General features: G+C 41.1%; 1 long non-coding RNA gene across 1 annotated transcript in view; it reads right to left on the bottom strand.

Moving 5' to 3' along the window:
* Positions 1-2,813: 2,813 nt before the first annotated feature.
* The window catches only part of LOC134431674 (uncharacterized), a 31,631-nt gene continuing 12,936 nt past the window's right edge, over positions 2,814-21,508 (bottom strand). The window contains exons 2-3 of the long non-coding RNA XR_010031050.1: positions 15,750-15,933; positions 2,814-3,652 (exon numbers count right to left, since the gene is read on the bottom strand). This is a non-coding gene — a long non-coding RNA (uncharacterized LOC134431674). The remainder of the gene's footprint in view (positions 3,653-15,749; positions 15,934-21,508) is intronic.

Raw genomic sequence — 21,508 nt, 5'->3', positions numbered from 1 at the left:
TCTGTCATGAGAGAGATTTAGCAGATGCATGCCAATCTCCATAATCTGTTTTGGCAGGCATGGGAGGAGCAGTTACTGCTTTCTGCTAAAACTTTGTGTCTCATGTCTCTGTCCAAATTTTTATACACCTCTGCCTGGTTCAGAGTTGTCTACTCTCAGCTGAACACAGAAATTACTTGTAATTCTAAGACCTATATCACTGTTTTTTCTGAAAAAAGAAAGTAGCTGAAAATTGGGGCTTCTAAGATTCTGATTTTTTTTTTAATATAGAGAATGAGTAAATTAAATAAACATTTTTCTTCCAGCCTTCAAATGCCAGAACACTGAAAATTTTCATCATGTAGAAAAATTTCTTTTGACCTCCCTGAAGCAAGAATTCTTATCTAATATGTGTAACAATTACTCTATGGGTAGATTTCCCTGTTGAATGTTCAATGTACTGATTTGTGATGGCTCTTTTGTCTCAAAAGGTACAGATTATTCTTATCTCTTACCGTGCACAAAAACTTGCATGCATTGGTTTCTTCCCTATTTCAGCAGCTGTCATCTCATCAAGATTTTGTAAGGAATGACATATGTGGGAAAATAAATTCTCAGTCCCTAGGTGGTGTGGGAATACCCATCTGTATGCATTAGGGTTGATGTTGTTTTCATTCTTGTTGTTCTGAATTTGCCATCATAGTGATCTGCTCCATGGTCATAGTTTAGTGATTAGTCTTGCTGTGTGCTGTTTCAGTCCTTGGCAGAAATAAATCCTTGCCTACTCCATGTGTCGGTGGTTGTGTTAAAAATCAGATACTACCATTCTGGGTCAAAGCAGAGGTTAGGCTTGTATCCTGTCTCTAATTATTGTCATTTCCAGAAGCATCATGGAAATGAATTTAACTCCCATTCCTATGAGCTCTCTCCTGCGCTTAAGCATACAGTTGCATTACCTTCCAGTCTCTTGTTTCAATTGTCCTTCTTTAACTTGTCATCTTTTTTGGGTTTGGTGTTGGTCGGCTCTCATCCATAAAAATACATTTTGATAATAATCTTGTTTCTCAGTAGCAAAACCTGAAAATAGGAGAGTTTTGCTATGATATATGTTAGTCTTTGACAATAAATCAAGTAATTGCACATGTGCCAGCAGTGATCTGCTGGAGTTGATGATAACAATGTGAGAATACAGGTGGAAGGAGAGAGTTTTCCTCACGCATTCTCCATTGCCATTGTCAAGGCAATCTAAATAAGAATGTAATGTTTTGTCTAGCAGAGCTCATTTTTTTAAAGTGCGATTTTAAAAGCATAGATATGCAATGTTTGTGGTCACGGGGACTTTCTGTGAGTACCAGCGTAGTGCAAGGACCAAGCTTTATTCTGGCATACTAGGCAGTGCTAATGCAAAGAATGTAAGAGGGGAATCATGGAAGTAGGAACATCTTTTCTCCCTTTGCTCCTCATATATTGCTGTTCATTCTTTCTATCTGCTTCTGATCAGATACTATTTAGATGGTGAGCAGTTAATTTGCTCAAAAATGAATGCAAGTTTTCTTTTATTCTGAATCAGTTCTTGTGAAAGATATCAGGCAGATGTATGTGGAAACCAAAGCCCTCCACCTACAATAAAAAAAGCATACAACAACCAATATAAGCAATCTTGTGCTGCCTGATTTGTTGGGGCAAAGGGGAACTGAGTTTTCACAGCATTAATTTTCTGTTTTCTGTGACATCATTGTTTACATGATATCTATTATGGGTCACCATTCATTAGGAATAGGGCTGGAGGCTACTAAACAGTTATCAGATGACAAGTGTACTAGTTTTTGATCAAATCAGGCTATAAAAGTTCATGGGTTTAATTTAATTAAAAGAGCTTCTGGGGAGTTTATCATAAGAACACTTTCGGTTACTCTGTTTCATAAAGGAGGAGGTTTATCTGATCCTGCCTTCTTGTTTGTGAATATGTTTGCATATGTCTTTGTATGTGTTTGCTTCCCTCTCTTCTTGGAATAACTTTTGCACCTTGGGAATCCTTAGTTACATGCAAAGACAGTCTCAAGATACAAAATTTCTGCAAGTCACATGAGACAGAAAAACATAAAAACCCTGCTGAGGAAATTCTGTATGACACATACAGTCAAGAAAGAGATTTCATAAGTTATTAAAATAATTGATATTTATTGTTTTAATGTGTTAATTGAATCCTCTTATTTTCTTTGATTTTTGCTACAAAGAGGAGACTCCTTGGTATGCAGAATCACCTTAGTGGTTTACCTTTAGAGAGGGTAATTAATGTGATCCTAGAATTGGGCTAAATTTTTTCTCCAAGTATTTGAAGCATTTTCCTTGAATTTGAGGGTTCCCCCCCCCCAGAATTGTAGAATGTCCTGAGCTGGAAAAGATCCACAAGAATCATTGAGTCCAACTCCTGGCCCCGCACAGGATATCCCAAGAATCACACCATGTGTGTGAGGGCATTGGCTAAACTTTTTGAACACTTCCAGGCTTGGTGCTGTGAGCACTTCCTAGAGACCCGGTTCCAGTGCCCAGCCACCCTGTGGGTGAAGAACCTTTTCCTGATATCCAACCTAAACCTCCCATGACACAACTTCAGGCCAATCCCTCAGGTCCTGTCACTGTCCCCCCAGAGAAAAGATCAGTGCCTGCGCCTCCTCTTCCCCTAACAAGGGAGGACTGCAATGAGGTCTCCCCTCAGTCTCCTCCAGACTGAACAGAACAAGTGACCCCAGCCACTCCTTGTGGCTTTCCCTCTTTTTTATTAAGTAACCATTATTTTTGCTGAAATTATCAACTCAAATCACTTAGACATTCAGAAACCTTTCTTCAGTATAAACATGTAGAACCCTACATGCTTGTAGGAATGTACATCTATAAAGTTTTTCCAGTGAAGTGAAGTAAATAGAGTTCTTCAGGTAGTTTGCAAAAATAATAGTCAGCAGAGTTTTGCTTCATCATATGTTGACTCTGTCCTACCTTGCAAAACGACTTTGTCTTATAAATTTTTCTTTTGTGTACAAAATGTTCACGATAATTCATGTTATTATTACTTAAATAAGATTAAATCATCAATATTTCTAAACTATATTGCCATCATGGAAAGAAATACATCTGCAAGTAAGGTCACTTAAAAATTTTTCTTTCTAATTAGTTAATGGATAGTATTTTTCCTGTTGTGAGACTATGAGGGGGAATATCACTGATTTTTTGAATAGTGTTGTCAATCAAACACCCTCACCTATATACATCTTTTTCCCTAAAAGTTTACTCTCTATGGTCCTGGAAGTATTGTCTGCTGCTCAGGGGGGATGCTACCATCCATGACTGGCTCATATAGTTCCCACTGCTAGAAAAGACTGATAAAAAATACTCGCTACTAATGATACACAGTAGTACAACAAAATTGGTGACTGAATTTGTGCTGTGAAATTAAGCTACACCTTGGGAGTGAGTCTTTTGGTGGGATTTTTCTGAATGCAGATTATATCATGCTCTCACCTATGGCTGAAGACCACAACCAGTCTTTTTGTCTTTCGTTCTGTTTGTGCAGGCAGACTTGGCACAGCAGGCTGGTCCATGACACTTACCTTCAAATTCCCATTGCACTTACCTTCAAAGTCCCATTTTAGGAAGATGGCTACACCACACCCTTCTGCAAAGGAATGAAATGCAGGTCAGAGAGGCAGGAGAAAATACTGCTAGTTTCATGCAAAGCTGTTTGTGTGGGGAGTTTCTTAAAATACAGATTGAATGATTGGAGTTTACGTGCAGAGTATAATTCTTGATGCAACATTGGAAGAATTGAGAAGAGAAGGGAGGAAAATAGTTTTTTCGGAACTGGAGAGATGATGACCACAGAACAGTGCAATGACAGGAGAGGAATGGTTTGCTATGAAGTGAGAGTTTGCACTGAGTAAGTGATGGTCTGTAGGGTGGTGGGTGATCTAGTAATAATTAAAGGTAATAAGAGTGTATATGGGAATGAAACAAATTATGTGAAACGAATACTATAAGTGAGAATACAACAGAAAAGAAAGTAATAGCAGGTAATGAAAATCAAGTTACCAGCCATTCTCTAGATTTAGAATCCAGTAAGTTGAGTAAGCACTAGATTTCAGATGTTATCAGTAGACTAAATGTTACTTGAATTACTTTTTTTCTTTTATCTAACAGTGATTACATACATCCTGTGAATTAAAGCCAAGTTATTAAGAACATGCAAACATTGACTGTGTACAACAAATTAGTATCTTTTTCATAAAGGACAGTTTGTAGTAGAGCAGTGTTAAGATGTAAAAGAGTCACACACCACAATTTTAAAGACAAGGATCAGATTTTTCTGAATATTTAGTGTACTAACAGAAAACAGTTTTTGCTGACTAGAGTAATTATGCTTCTTAATAGGGACTTACTGTCACAGTAACTAATTTGCACTGACATCACCTGTCAAATCATTTTATGCTCAGTCCTGTATTCAAACAGGCTCTTAGATGTTTGATTTGCACCAAGAGTGGAGGAAGTTATGTGTGCCTTTGTGGAAAGAACAGTGCTCCCAAACTACTGTCTTTTAACAAGTGAGAATTTCACAATACAGGTCTGGAAAAAATCTGAATGGATCTGGAGGGAATGACTCTCAATTCTGAGAACAGGAAACAGCATCGGGTGCTGATTATTCTTTCTGTGGTGGTTTAATCCATCCCTTCTTCTCTACTAGGACATCCCGCTGATATACATCTGATAGTCTTGGTGGGGAATTCCTCAAAGAAGAGGTGTTGGGAAACAAACGGCATCATCTTCTTTGAAGGACCTATTGGTCCTTCATTTCAAAAACATTTTGAAATTTCAGAAGTTAAGACTTCTCAGTCTGATAGCACAGTGCCCTTCAAATTCTTAAAGCTTCATATGGCAAGGACAATTTTTCAACAAAATGCAGCACACAGAGAAAGAGCAGACAAGTATAGTTGCACATCTGGAGTGTGTGGGTCATTTATAAATTTGCAGATTTGCTGTATTCAGCGGCCTAGATGCTCAGATTCTGAGCATGTCTATAGCATTTGAGATATGTTCTCAGTCTAGAAGTCTGTTCTTCTAAACATGCAGATGAAACATGTTGGAAAACTGAATTGCAGAGAGAACTCATCCCTGTGTTTAGCATTCCCCTACATCTAGATAGCAACAAGGGGACCCCTTTTACTACATAATCAATGCAGAAAAATTGTACAGCACTGCAGACAGACCTAAAGCGTCCTCTTGCCCATCACCTCTAATGAAGTGGGGCTGTAGAGAGAAAAAACTCAGTTTTAAAAACCAAATCAGAAAAAAAACTTGTGAAGAACCTGGTCTGAAATGTCTGGGTGCATTTGCCTCTCCCAGTTGTGTAGACAAGAAGCATGTGAGGAATCCTACCTAGCTCTTCCTTGTTTCTTCTGCAGCAGACAACAATCAAGCAGTACTGCTATTTGGAAAAAACCTGCAATTTTGTATACACCTGCTGCTGCCACAATTCATTGGAAATTAGCCTTCTATTATAGTTTGGAAGTGCAAAGAGCAAATTAGATGATGTTACAATTGTCTTGACCTAGCTGCAGATGAAGAGTGTTTGTATGAAGCTGATATTTGCAATAGTGTTAGTTTTGGCTAATCTGCCTCTTCTGCACTGGTTTCCAAACCAAATACAAAAATGGGAGGAGACATAATTGCTGAATAGCTCTGAAGGGTTTTCCCAGGCATTAGTGTCAGTTGTGGGAACAGAAAACAGCATGGGGTGCTGATTATTCTTTCAAACTTTTGAACTAAAGCTATGCATAGATCTGGAGACTTCACAACGTCTTAACACTAGGATGTTTTATGGGCTGTTCAGTGTGAAAATATGAATTTAATAGTCCACAAAGTTCAGCTAAAATGAAAATTTATCTTTATGGGGAGCCACAAAGCCAATAGTATATACTATGATTTTAAACAGTGAGTAACTGTTATTACATTGTAGTGACAAGTCTCAGAATATCTACAAATGCAAATATCTATAATGGAAAAATAAGATAAAGGTAATATTTCCAACAAAGGTCAAAAGGTAACCCTCAGCAAATATTGAAGGTTGCTTATTTGTTGAAGTGGCTCATTGTGGATCATTGTACCTGGTGCACCCTAAGATATACAACATATTTGACACACTGGGACACTCCCACGCCCACACCCACATTCTTGGAGGAGTGCATGGGATTTGAAAGGAGGCTGCAGTCAGGGGAAGAAAGCTTAGGTAGTTTTGTGCCTTCAGTTACATTGTGAATGGGGTGCTTTGTGTTGGTCTGGACATCCACAGCAAAGGGAAGCAGGACATATAGATAACTATGTTCAGAGTATTTTTTGACTTCTGATTACCCATGATTTACATCAACCCTCCTTTTGATGGAGGGTTCTGTTGTCATTTCTATATTATAGCATTGTGTTGCTGAACTGGTATTGCGTGTCACTCCAAAAACACATGTGGGACCTGCCTTTAGATAGAAAACAGAAGAGCAACACACTGCACTGTGTCACTAACATTGCTTTGAAATATTCATGTCAATATCTTTGAAGATATGTTTATCACTGATTGTAGTACAAAACTGTCTGGAACATAAGAGTTTACCAAATTCTTTCTCTTTGTGATGATTAGCTCAAAAGTAGGCAATAGCAAAACCCTTAGTAATGTCTTTTGTAGCCCAGAACTTTTTATTCATAATATTCATACTTCAAATTGCAAAATATAACCATCCAAATAATAGTACTGCCATATTTTCCCATGTATTTTTTTTAAATATCACTAAGATTTAATTCTGCATATGAGCGGTGTACGATAGGATGGACTTAGAATGGGTGACGAGTCTGTTCAGTTCAATGCAGTTACTCATCACTGTGGGAGGCTGCATTCAAGCAGCCTGGCATCAAGAAAGCACCTGGTCTCAAACTTTTTATCACTGTTTTCCAGAAGCAGCTGCCAATTTAGTTATTTATACACCAGCTTCAATTTATTTATTTCCTGGTTTTTGAAGGCTTGACTGTATAACCTGACATACTTTGTTTTTTGTAGCTCTATGTGTAGTGTCACACCATTACAAAACGGTGCCTTAAGGCTGCGGAGAAAAAAACCAAACAAAAAAACCTAGTTCTTGTTTCGACAGTTTTTTAAAATAAGTTTTGTTGTACAACTGGTCTTCATGTAGAATTTCATAAAATCTTGATGTACATAAGAAAAATGTGCTTTCTGAAATTATTATAATAAAGGTTGTCAGTGGTGTACAGCCTCAAAGATTAGTAAACTATCTGTATTTCATTTCTTCAGGGTCGTTTACAGAGTCTTTATTCAATCTGATATGAAGGGGTAGTAATGTCTGAAATCAAAGTAGTGAGATGAAAGGTCAGATATGACTTGGAGAATTCACTTGTGGACAATAGCGGGTGTGTGAAATGCCTGTTTCTGGTTTGCTTGCATTGTGGAGTTTATTGTCTTCCAGCAGCAAACTTCTCTGCCTTTCCTGCCCAGCTGATGAAAAGCAGGAGGAATAGCTCTGGTATAAAATACTGAGATGTACTACTATTGCTTGGGGACTTTCAGACTCTGTGGAATTTATCTCCAGTTTGTCTAATACTCACTCTTACCATCTTGTCCTGTGAAGCCACTTGCCTAATCCCATCTCAGAGTTTGTTACAAAACTGCAAAGCTAGAACCCATCCCAAACACATGCTGTGATTCCTCTGAAGGCTGCACAACCCTTCTTACTCGCTGCAATGAAGTTGATGGTGACCTTTATGAACATGAATGCCTTTCATAGTGCACACAGTAAAAAGAAGGGAACAACAATCTTCATAAAGGAATTAGCATTTTAAACTCTCTACAGGTATCTGGTTTATAGTAAATTGGAGTGGCTAACTGGATGTTGTCTCTGAGATAGTGCAACAGTTTACTGCCACAATACACAGGTAAAGATGGAAACTATAAACAGCCTCATAATGAAAAACTGGTTACTGACTGAGAAATGTTTGCTGCAGGGATAAATGAGGTGTTTTCAAAGTACTTGCTAGTACACTCAACCCAGAATGAGCACATGAAAAGATTGATCCAGTCTTGGTACTGGACCACCAGGCCAGTGGTCTCAGGTCGTTTTCCCAGAAGGGACTGTGTAGTCCAGCCTGCACTTCTGCTCAGACAGATGTACACAGTACTGTGCTGCTGAGCAGGGAAAGTCACATTGCTTTGTTGGGGGTTTGGTTCACTTTTGGTTTTGATCCTATGTCTCTCTTCCTGTTTCTCCTGTACTTAAAAACTTGACACACACTGAAAGTAGATCACAACAGCAGCATCTGAAACAAAGTTTGTAATGTAAATGTATAAAAGGGATATTTGCCCTTTTGTTTCACATTTTTTTTCACATTATTTGCTAAGAAATCTATTTGGAAAGACAGGAAATACTCTGCTGTTTGCAGCAAGTCCCTGGGTGTGGTAGAATCTGGTTTAGCCAGGGACAGGGACACATCTGCAAATGAGCAGGTTTTTTAGAATGCTGTTGCCAGACTTCACAGGAAGTGTGATTACAGAATTCTCTTAACTCCTTTACTTAGCATGGGACTGCTGAAGAAACATTGTGCCTTTTTTCAAGGACTGTGGACACAGGCAGCTTTGAAAGAAACTGTACTCTGAGTCAGAGAATTTGTACTCCCTGTCTCAAGTATTTATTATAGAGAACATCTTTAAAGCAGAATTGGATGTTGATGTGAAATGGAGAGAACTGCTGCAGGTGACTTTAAAGTCACCCAGACTCAAACCCCCTGATTTCTCCCAGCTTGGGAAATTAACTGGGAGAGGAAGAGAGGAAGAAGCCTTTATATTTGTGTTGCCATGATGTCAGGAGTTAAGGAACAAAAAATATCACACCCAAAAAGTACTTTTCACTCACTGCATTTGTGCTTCATGGTAGGCCTGGTGTAATGACTATTCCCATTTTGTCTCTGAAGCCTGCAACAGACTTCAGGCAGCCCAGTGTCTGGGGCTGTTTCGTGGTTTAACAATTGCTGGGACAGCTGTGGGTACCTTGCTTCTTCCTCTGTCACACATTTTTTCTTCACAAAACAAAGGAAAGAGACACAGCAACAGAGGTATCAGGGCTGTTAGATATCCTTTAGTACTGCTGCAAAAACAGTAGGTACCACTAGGCAGTCCCTGCCTCCCTGTTTGTGCTTCTTTCATGTATTGAAATACAGGATGTTCCCTCTGGACCCGAGGATATGCTTTTATTCTGTGAGGATGCAGAGCCATCAGCTTACAGCTCTTCTCTGGCAGACCAGTGAGCAGATGCTTTTCTTCCAAGCATTTCTGACAGATGCTTACATAGGAAATGATGCTTGCTCCCATGTGGTCCCATTTTTTGCCAACAGTGGACTGCACTCATGGGGCAGTAGCCCACCAAACTTTTCCCCTGACCTGTGGAATAGCTTCATGATGAGAAATTAGATTCCTGAGCTTACTATTCACTTAACTATTGAATTCAAAGTCAAATGAGGAAAATAAGGTTGAAAGAGAGCAGAAGTGCCCAAACCTCCTCTGCACCCACAGTGTGTCCGCTTTGGGGTGTGTAGTGAGCTCCTGAGCCCCAGAAGTATGAGACAGAAAAGGCCCCATAGCTCCAGTGCTTCTCCCTCCTGCTGAAGCTCATATCCCACACATCCACAATCTGTATTGCTTTTTCTTGCCAGTGATGGGCTGTGGGATTTTCAGGCAGCAACGAATATTTCTCGTTCTGAAGGCTCCTAATTTTTTCAGCTACGGCATTACTTATTCCTCTTTAAGTGAAGCTTCTCTGGCTTTTGGCCTTTCATCATTTTCTCTAAATGGTTCTGATGCAATTTACCCCAGGTTGGCTCCCCCTCCCAAACTCACTTTTGTTTACATTTCTCAGGGCCTGTGATGGCGAGGAGTCCTTGATTCACAGGCTTAGAGAGGAATTTTTTTGTCTGACCACAATGGGAAACCCGTAGCTAGCACTGTTTATGGAATTCAGAGTTATATACTAAAGAATTGCAGGATTACAAATATATGAAAAATATAAAAGCTAAAATCCTAAGGCATCAGTTCACGTAGCTGTAAAATTAGGGCAAATATATCAAGGCTTAATCTTGATTACATTTCAGGATCATCACAATCATATGATAACAAAACCTTTTGAAATCATGTCACACAGCTGGCAGGGCAAGGACATTCTCTTGGTTTCAGAAATGTGTGTGACTGAAGGTGTGTTTGAGCTGCAGTGTTCAAGTGTCTTTTGGGAGCAGTTTTCATGGAAAGTAATTCACAACCCCATCAGAAGTTGCTTTCTAACATGCTTTTGTAAGAGAACAATAAGAATCAAAACCCTTTGGAGGAAGGGGTTTGAAAAGGTTTATAGAGATAAATGTGACTGATTATGGTAAAGAATGAAAGAAAAGGAGTTTGGAGTTGATGTTGAACAGCAATATTTCCATTCCTGAGCAACTTTGTTGGTTTCGCCTACTTGAAGATACTGGTAGAATAAGAATGCTCTCCCTTAAAATCAGTTGATGAATCAGTGTTCTGGACAGAATCCAGTTCTTATCTATCTGGGATCGAGTTACCCTACTTTCCCTATTTTTGCATGCGAACAATGATAAATGGAGATATCGGTCTCCATGGGAGACTAAAATGACATCACTGAAATAGCGATGATGTTTTTTAACAACGCTGTAGATGAAACAAATTGGTACAGTTTTGACCTAACATCTTGAGTTACCACATGTTTACATCTTCATTACATTGTCTTCTTTTTACTGAAACACTGTAGATATAAAATAATGGCAGATTAGAGGGATAATGCATTGAGCTGATGCAAACTATTTAAAATGCAAGATGTCAAGCAATGTCTCCAAACATAGCACACATCATCTAAAAAACCCCAAATCAAAAAACCATAACACTCTGAAGAAAACTACAAGAAAAGAGAAAGTCTTTCCAACTATGAAATTACTTTCCAAATCCTCCTAACTTAGAATCTTGAACATAGCCAGTGTTAAAGAAATTAATTCACTGAAAAAGCACACAACACACAATGTTCAGGAAAAAATATTGGTTAGTCAGAGAACATCTGTCTCAGTGTTTCAATATTTAATTTTGAATCCATATTTTAAAAAGTGCTAAAAGTTTAAAACCAAACTAAAGAAAATGCTTTAGATGCAAGCAGCAACCACAAACCAAATCACTGTTTAAACCAAGCTAAAAAGTTGGTTACTTGTATGTATTATAAAAATTTTTTCTTTAACTGGACAAACTTTACAACAGTGGTGATTTTTATAGCATGTATATTTTGTAAACCAGCTTTTCAAACACTTCCTGAATAAGCCTCTGCAATATTTTTGTACTTTCCTGTATTTAACACTGGTGACATCTTGTGGTAGTTTTAGTCAAGGTAAATAGCACCTGTTGCTTTCGTCATCCTTACTCTGCAGATTTGCTTACTGCTGAGTGATGGAGTCCTGCAATTGATAAAAATGCAGCGTATGGCTTCATGGTGAGGAGATACTACATCCACTAGATTTTAATAAAATAAATCTAGCCTAGTTAAGTGTCAAAAGAAATCTCACTCCAGCCACAGAAAGGAGAAAATAAAATCAAAGCGGTTATAACCGCAATTAGTCTGTACCAGAAAATTAATGATTCCTTCTGGAAAAGACTAAACTCTTGCTGAAAAGGGCTCTTTAATAAAGTTATGGGACAGATGGGGAAGTGTGTATGTTACTCTAGACAATGGGGACTGCAAATGTCACAGTCCTAAGCCTCCCCTCTCATGTGTGCTCAGACAGCAACAAAATGACATGGATATTTTGTCATTCCCAGAACTATGGTGAAAATCCTCTATTAAACAAGAATTACCAGTAGTAGTACAGCACAAAGAAAACAACTGATGAATCCTATAAAAATCTGACAGTTTTATCTGCCCTTTTAACACAAAATACTTTATCCTGGTCACTAGCAAGAAAGAAAGTATCACTATAAGGCAAGTAGTAGGCCAAATCTCAAGTGAAATTATTTTGTGGCTGCCTTGCATGGTCTCAGTGACATGGATAGTTTTATGTGCCCTGGCAGAAAATATGGGGGAGGTTTTTATTTTGTAATTTTCCCTGACCTTTGTATGTTTTGTTTAAAGAGAGGTATGTTGCAGACATAGGAAAGGAAACAATCAGAAAAGGTACAGCTCCCATGAATTCTAGCCAAGGGTATTTGGCCCTGTGAATTGCTTAATACAAGGGCAAAAAATGTGGCTTTGAGAAGGGTTTGTAGGAGTCCTACATACGCATTATACTTAGCAATGAACTATAATGCCTGCAGCATGAAGGCAGTCTTGGATTTCAGTTAGGTGCTGAAGCTTTGATGAGGAGGACACTGGAAATTCCCCTTCCAAGGCACAGTCCAAGCACCCACAGCAGAACCAATTCAAGTGATCAGTTTTGGTGGAAATCAGTAGCTTGCACTGGCACAAGTAGCATCACAACATTAAGTAAAACACTGGTGCAACTAGGGCTGAAATTCTACAGCCTTACTAGTAAGAGGACTACGATATCTAGAAACAGTATGATGAGCAAGTGCCTCACCCAGCTCTGGAAATACCAGAAGGACTAAAATACACATTTTCACGAAAGCTTTTACATGATCACAAGAAAAAAAATTAGAAAAATCAGGGATTTCATGTCTTAGAGTTTGTGTGTGGAATACTAAAAGTCTGAACTACCCATGTATTGAACAGTCTGGTCTAGGTCTGATAGCAGGAATAAATAACAAAGTAAGGTCTCAGAGATGCATATCTAAAATTGCATTGAAAGCAATGGCAAAAACATGTGATAAGCATTGTTAATTGCCTAATTCTGCTCTCTCATATAACACTTTAAATTGGCTAAAATGCTTTATCCTGGTTACTCTTGGTATTTCACCACTTTAGAGGCATTTTCAGCAGGAGCATTATTCAATTTATCACCATGTAAGACCTAAATTGAAAAATAATTGGAAGTTATATGTCATTTTTTGGTGAGATATACAAATAATAGGCTAAATGAAACACAGAATCACAGAATGACAGAGTTTGGAAGGCACCTCTGGAGGTCCTGTGGTCCAACCCTTGCTGCAGCAGAGCCATTTGGAGCTGGTTGCCCACGACTGTGTCCAAATGGCTTTTGCAGATGTCCAGTGGGGGAGACTCAACAAACTCTCTGGGCAACCTGCGCCAGCGCCCAGTTATCCTCACAGAAAAAAGGGTTTCCTGTTGCTTAGAAAGTATCTCCAGTGTTTCAGTCTAAGCCCATAGACTATGCCCTGAGTTTTGTCTCTGCTCCTGTCACTGAACACCACTGAGGAGAGCATGGCTCTCTTTGTTGCACTCTCTCTTTGGGTATTTGTAGGTATGGATGAGTTCTCTTCTCTGGGCTGGACCCACATCAGTTTTTTATCATGGTAGACACTCTCCAGTCTCATTAACATCTACTAAAGATTATTGAGAATTACCTCACAGTGGTACAAGGTGAGTTAATTCTCACACTCATGTGTGCATCCCAGCAAGACTCTGGTATGTTCAGATCGCTTAAGTGATCCCTGACCTGATCCTCTTCCACCATGGAAGAATTCCCTATGCATTTTCCTTTCTCCACATTTTTCACGTGTCTGGGTTTTCTGAAAGATGGAATTATGCTAGTAAAGACTGAGGCAAAGAAGGCATTTTGTACCACAGTGTTTTCTGTGTCATAGAATCATAGAACATAGAATGATTTGAGTTGGAAGGGGCATTAAAGATCATCTAGTTCCAACACTCCCTGTTGTGGGGAAGGACACCTTCCACTTCATCAGCTTGCTCAGATCCCTATCCAGTTTGGCCTTGGACATTGCCAGGACATCCACAACTTCTCGGGTCAACCTGTTCCAGTGCCTCACCACCTTCACAGTAAAGAATATTTCCTGATATCTAATCCCAAACCTACTCTCTTTCAGTTTGAAACCATTCCGCCTTGTCCTGTCACTACATGCTCTTGTACAAAGTCTCTCTCCAGGTTTCTTGTAGGCTCCCTTCAGGTACTGGAAGGCTGCAACCTGGTTTTCTATTCTCCAGGCTGAACAAATCCAATTCTCTCAGCCTTTCCTCATAGGAGAGGTGCTTCGGTACCTCCAATATTCTGGATGCCTTTCCTCTGGACTCACATCCTTGCTGTGCTGGGAGCCCAGAGCTGATGCAGCCCTGCAGGTGGGGTCTCAGCAGAGCAGAGGGGCAGAATCCCCTCCCTGCCCTGCTGCCCACCCTGCTCTGGATGCAGCCCAGGACACGTGTGGCTCTCTGGGCTGGCAGTGCCCATGGCTGGGGCATGTCCAGCCTCTCACCCACCAGCACTCCAAGCCCTTCTCAGCAGGGTGGCTCTGATCTGTTCATTCCCAGCCTTTGCTGATACCAGGGTTTGCCCAAGTTGCACATAGGGATCATGAAATTCCCATGGATCCACTTCCTGAGCTTGTTCAGGTACCTCTGAATGGCATTCCATCCCTCAGGTGTGTTAAGTACGTCACTCAGCTTGGTGTCAACTGCAAATTTGCTGGCAGTGCACTCAATCCCTTTGTCTACATCATTAATGAAAATATTAAATAACACTGGTCCCAGTATGGATTCCTGACGGACACCACTTGTCTCTCTTGTCCATCAGGACTCTGAGCCATTGCCCACACCCCTCTGGGTGCTACCACCTCACTACTTTGTTATCCACCTAACAGTCCACCCATGAAGTCCCTCTCTCTCAATTTTAAGGGAGAAGGATGTTGTGGGGGCCTGTGTCAAAGGCTTTCCAGAAGTCCAGGTAAATGATACCTGTCACCCTTCCCCTGTCCACTCGTGCAGTCACCCCATCACAGAAGGTGACTGGGTTGGTCTGACAGGACCTGCCCCTGGTGCTGCCATGCTGGCTTTCCTGAACCACCTCCCTGTCCTATGTGTGCCTTAGCACAGCTTTTGGGAGGGTCTGTTCCATGATCTTCCCAGGCATGGAAGGAAGGCTGATAGATGGGTAGTTCCCAAGATCCTCCTCTCTACTCTTTCAAAAGATAAGTACAATGTTTTCTTTTTCCAGTCACCTGGGACTTCACATGATTGCCATCACTTTTCAAATATCACAAAATTAAATATCACCCAAATGTGAGAGTGGCTTTGCAAGTACATCAGTCAACTCCCTCAGGACTCAGGGATGCCTCTCATCTTAGTCTTCTGTTACCTACACGCAGGTTCTTCTCTTTTCACCAGCACGACTGAGAACACCATCTGAGCCCAAGAGTCAAGTTTTGTCTAGCAGTATAATTTCCTTTTCCATGGAAGATGAACAGTGGTATTAGTCAGAGAGCCAGAGAAACTTCTGCAGTCCCTACACATTATCCTGGACAGAGGACCCAGCAGGCAGCAGATCTCTTCAATTGATATGTCAGGTCAACAGGTGGTTTATTCTGTACCCTGAACAGTGATTATTGCAGCAAGGAGTCACCCACTGCATTGAATCAGTGTTTCCTCATGGTGCTATTGCATGTTTTAGGGTCAGGTGGACCAGATAATTTGCTTGAAAGTGCATGAAGCTCCTACTCGTCTTTGAGGATAGTGAAGCTGCAAGCCTTTAGGTGAGAAAAGAGCCTTCCCCGTTGTGCTGTAAGCCACTTGCTTCCACCTCTTCCACTCTCCAGAGGTTGCGCTTACCTTCATATTAGGGATGAACACTGCCAACTTCTCAGCTGCAGGTGGGATTGGTGGCTCTTCAAGCTGTTGAGCCTCAGAGAATGTCCTATCCCTCTTTCCTCTTCCCTTGTGCTGTGCAGCCTGATCACTTCCTCTGGATAACTCCTCATCTTGGCAGCAAAGATCCTCCAAGACTTCACAATTCCTACAACAAATTAAAATGAAACAACAGATTTTTAATGGAAGCATACTAAATGTCAAAGTAGCTGCTGAAGTACAAATGTCTTCAGGCTGAACATCCTGCTGTTATCAAAGAACTGTTTCACTTGCCAGAAATCTTTCTCATATTAAATATCTCCAACTTCTGCCACTGCTTGCTATCATTATTTGTCCGTACAGGGATCCTCTTTCACACCACATCTAAGGTGTAGCTCAGTTTCTGTGTAAAGGTAACTTATCATCACCTCTAACACAAAGACAGCCTAGCCTTACAGCTATTAGTCAGTGCATGGCTTACATACAAAATTGAAACTAAGAAACAAACAAACAGAAAAACCCCTACAACAAACCAGTGTAATGCAACTTACAGAAAGTTTTGATATTAAATGTTTGACAAGTTACAAAGTTTTCTTATATATCTGCTGTGAATATGACCACTAAGTGTAAGACTCTCCTTGGGAATGGTGATGCTCAAGAAAAGTTCTTAGCATTTAGAGAAGGCTTTAGTGCAGTCTCATAGGTAGCTCGAAGCAGAGGAGAAACACTTTCTATGAAAAAAAATGTTTGAAACAACTCTTTTGAAACCACTTCAGATATACAATATAGATATGATCAGGGCATGGCTAGGGGAACAGGCTTCACATACTTGCCAACTAAGGCTTCGAATTTTCTCCGGGGTTGTAAGAAATGACTCAGAAGGGAGGATGTGAAACAAATGTGAAAAACTGCTGCAGGATTAGATGAATGGTTATTACACAGAGGAAATGACCCACAGAGGGAATTTATATTGTATATCTGTAATAAGTAAGTAAAGCATTGCCCAGTTTCAGATACCAAGTTCACTCTAAGCTCTCTGTGAAGCGCTCCTGCCTGCAGGTTTTTTGAATGCCATAGGAAGAAAATCTACTGCCTTCATATTTTTGTGTATCAGCTCTGGTAGGATAATATATTATTGGATCATTGTTGCGCCAATGGGAAAAATTATGTTCAGAGATCCAAATTATTTTCTCAAGAAACTGTTGACCTGTCACAGGACTTCATTGATAGGAGCATATTTTGCTTTCAAAAAAGTAAAATGGACAGGTCTGAGAGGAATGTCTTGTGAAAACCAGTGGTGAAACAAACTAAAGGAGTATTTGTAGAAATGACTCTATTTCTGCTTCTTGCATTATTATATTAATGGGGTTTACAGAGACTGAGGTTATGGCCCTGGACAAATAAGCATTTCTCTCTGCACACTTTTTTCTCCCATCATACTTCCAGCCTAGTGAGAACAATTTATGCTGAAATTGGTGTTCACATTTGAAGCTCCTGAAGTCTTTCATTGCATACAGGGCATATTATGTGCCATAACAGGCATGTTGTTTTATGGCACATTTTCCTACTTCTACTTCACGCTTGCAGCATCCTTGCCATGCAGAGCTTGGCTGTTCCTGAGCCACTTTTTTCAAACACAACCTGGCACACCCTACTCTCCTGGTCAGACCTTGTCTGTGAAGCCCTGACTAGCTTGTGAGAAAGAATGAGGAGGCATGGGCCTGTGTTTTATTCAGATGTAAAGCCTTATTATTCAACTGGCCTGGAGGTCTCCGTGCAGGGTGAGCTGCAGCTGTGTGAAGAGTTTATTGTCTGTTCAGCAGTGGTGCAGCTGGGTGCAGCACCTTCTACTTCCAATGGGAGAGTAGACAGGACTGTGCTTCAGCTGGGACCTGGACCTCTCTTGTCCTATATAGGAGCTGGAGAGTAACAAAATGGCATGAAGCAACTGTGTTCATGCAGCACAAGCCATGCAAACAGTGAATGACATTGTGGGCAGCTGCTTTGATGGATGATTAGGAGGTTGGAGTTGTATGGAGGATGTAAGTCTTTGAGTTGTGTCTGTAATGCTTAACTGGGATGCTGGGCACAAATAAAAACACAGTGGGCTGTGAAATCCAGATTGTTGGATGCACTGTGCTGCTGATTGCAGAGGTATTGAGACATGGTTTGAGTGAAAAACAGATACATGGCCTTGTCTAACAAGATTCAGGCACTAGTTTTCTTTGTGGTGCAGGAAGTGCTTCTTTCTGATAGGTTCCCTATTCCTGCACCTGTTCCTGGTTTGGCAAGAGGGTGACTAAATTTTCTATGTGAATAGCAATATGTTTTGTGAAGCATGATGATATGAACTTATAAGATAATCACTGATACAAGAAAACAGCTTTTTCTGTTCCCACTGATCTTCCAGGTGACTGCTTAAGTGCTGCTCATTGGTAGCATCAAGGCAAAGACTGCATGATTAACCTTAGGGTTTCTGAGAGAGGTTGTAAATACATCCAGGCTCAATCAGGCTCTTCATCTGTAAATAGAGAACATTCTTTCAACGCCTGTATTGCCATTAATTGAGGTGATCTCCACATAAAAAACACTTAAATACAACTATGAAATGTGGTTTTTTCAGCCGTGATATAACTTATTTTTCAACATAAATATTGTTTAAGGTAAAAACAAGCTTGGTGCAGATGTCTCAGTTCAATACCAGTTTCTCAGTTCATTGTGTCTTGATGGCATCTTCATGGAAATTGAGTGCTTGTTCATGGTCATTTCAGTTGGAAGAACTATAAAACATTTTTCTCTTATTTCTCTACAGCAGCAGAATTTGTACTGCTCTCTGAAGCTTTTACAATTTAAAATCATGAGGCATATGCTATTTGTCAGTGAAATGTTTTTGTTCTGAGAGTCTAGACTTAGGAGCTGAATAGTTACTGCTTTTTGTTTGAGTTAAACAGCAGCAAATTAAAAAAAAAATAAAATCAGTTCTTTCTTGGCACGATTTTGTGTAGAAGACAATTGAAATAATCACAAGTGGCTGACTCCTCCAGCACCTCTGGAGATCACTCTGAGCATCATCATGGTCAACAACAGCAAGTTAATCACAGCCTTGAACAGGCAGACAGATTAAAAAACCTCCCTGTTCCCATGTGTTTAACTACACTCATGATAAAAAACATTTCAGTACTTCTAGTCTGAGTCTTTCGTGCTCCAGCTCGTGTCTCTTGCTTTTTCATCTATTGACATGCACTTCTGAACAGAATTTTTGTCTACCTTTCCTATATCCTCCCACGAGGTTGTTGAAGGTAAGAGAAAGCGTAACTCTCTGATGAATAAAACAAGAGACGAGGAGAAAGCTCAGGTACTCAGCAGTTTTTCCCCCTCAGTCTTCAATAACAATCTCTTCCCACAGCTCTGAAGTGGATGGGGAGCAAAGTCCTCCCACTGTAAGAGATCAAGTTCGAGACTACTTGAGAAATCTGAACAGACTTAATCTATGGGACCTGATGAGATACATCCCAGAGTCATGAGGAAATTGGCTGATGTAGTTGCCAGGCCATTTCCCATAATATTTGGAAAGTGATGCCAATCAGGTGAAGTCCCCGGTGAGTGGAAAAGGAAACATTGTACTCATCTTTTAAAAGGATAGCTATGAGGACCTTGGAAAGTCCTCTGCTCTGTGCCTGAGAAGAGCATGGGACAGATCTACCTAGAGGAGGTGGTATGGCACATGGAGGTGATTCAAGACAGCCAGCACAACTTCACCAAGGGCAAGTCTTGCCTGACCAGCCTTCTGTGATGGAGGAACGAGATCAGGGGGCGAGGAAGGGATAAAGATGACATTTATCTGGACTTCTGTAAAGCCTTGTAAGAGTTCCCCAAAACATCCTTCTCTCTAAATTGGAGAGAGGAATTTGATGGATGGACTGTTCAGTGGAGAAGGCTGAATGGCTGCATCCAGAGGGCAAAGGATCAAGGTCTGTCTGGAAATCAGTGATGGATGGTGGCCCTTGGGAATCTGTCTTGGGACTGATTCTGTTTAGTGTCTTCATCTGTGATACAGACAAAAGGATCAAGCACTGTCAGCAAGTTTGCAGATGACACCAAGCTGAGTGGTGCAGTTGACACATGTGAAGGACAGGATGCCATCAGAGGGACCTGGACAAGCTCATGAAGTGGGTCCATGGGAATGTCACGAGTTTCAAAAAGACCTAATGCAAGGTGCTGGATCTGGGTTAGGGGAACCTCTGGTATTAACACAGGCTGGGGATGAACAGATCAGAGTAGCCTGAAGGCATTGGGGTAACCTTATTTGCAGCCCTTCAATACTTAAGGGGGCTTCACGAAGAAGATCACCACAGACTTTTTTTGGAGGGACTGAAACAACGGGGCAAAAATAGGAAAATAAAAGGGTAGATTCAGACTAGACATCAGGAATCATTTTTTACAATGAGGTGGTAGAACACTGGAACAGCTTGCTTGGAGAGCTTGTGGATGCCTCATCCCTAGGAACACCCAAAGTCAGGTTGGATGGGGCTCTAAGCAATCTGATTGAGATGAAAATGTCTCTGCTTATTGCAGGAGAGTTGGACTAAATGACTTGCAAAGGTGTCTTCCAACACAAACCACCCTATCATTCTATGAAGTCAAAAAAGCAAGAGATCTCCCATTCCTTTTCCCAGGTTGACAGAAGGCTGGGGGGGCTCTCCTGAACCTCACCCAGTATATTCATCTTTTCCCTATATTATTGGGATCCAAAACTGGACACAGCAATTCATAGCCACCTCACAAAGGATGAATCATTAACAGGTAAAGGATAACTTCCCTGGATCTGCTGTCTCTGCCTTTGCGAGTACACCCAAGCATTTGGCTGGGTTTATTTGCAGCAATATTGCTGCAAATAGGTAACAGAGTAACAGAATAATTTAGGTTGGAAAAGATATCCAAGACCGTCAGGTCCAAGCACTGATCAAATACCACCATGCCCACTAAACCACAGCACGAAGTGCTGTATTTTTCTATTTTCTCTGAATGCTACCAAGGATGATAACTCCACCACTCGCTGAGCAGCCAGTTCCAATGCTTAACCACTCTGTCAGTGCAGATATTTTTCCCAATATCCAACCTGAATATCCTTCCTTGGTGCAGTTCCTCTTGTCCTATTGTTAACTGCCTGGAAGAAGAGACAGATCACCATTTCACCACAGCTTTCCAGGTAGTTGTTCAAAGCAGGTCCCCCCTGAGCCTTTTTTCTCCAGGCTAAACAATCCCAGCTCCCTTAGCTGCTCCTCACAGTTCTTGTGCTCTGGAACCTTCACAGCTCCGTTACCTCCTCTGGACCTGCTCCAGCACCTCAATGTCCTTCTTGTACTGAGTGGCCCAGAACTGAGCACAGGATTTGAGGTGTGGCCTCACCAGCACTGAGTACAGGGGGTCAATCCCTGCCCTGCTCCTGCTGGCCACACCACTGCTGGCACAGGCCAGGATGCCATTGCCCTTCTTGGCCCCCTGGGCACTGCTGGCTCATGCTCAGCTGCTGTCACCAGCACCCCCAGGGCCTTTTCCTGTGGCAGCTTTGCAGCCACTCTGCCCCAGCCTGTGGCACTGCCTGGGGTTGCTGTGCCCCAAGGGCAGGGCCCAGCACTGGGCCTTGTTGAGCCTCACACCACTGGGCTCGGCCCATGATCCAGCCTGTCCAGATCCCTCTGCAGAGCCTTCCTGCCCTCCAGCAGGTCAGCACTCCCACCCAG

The sequence above is a fragment of the Melospiza melodia genome, chromosome Z (assembly GCF_035770615.1).
Source record: "Melospiza melodia melodia isolate bMelMel2 chromosome Z, bMelMel2.pri, whole genome shotgun sequence".
Taxonomy (NCBI): domain Eukaryota; kingdom Metazoa; phylum Chordata; class Aves; order Passeriformes; family Passerellidae; genus Melospiza; species Melospiza melodia.
This window is presented reverse-complemented; position numbering and strand designations above follow the sequence as displayed.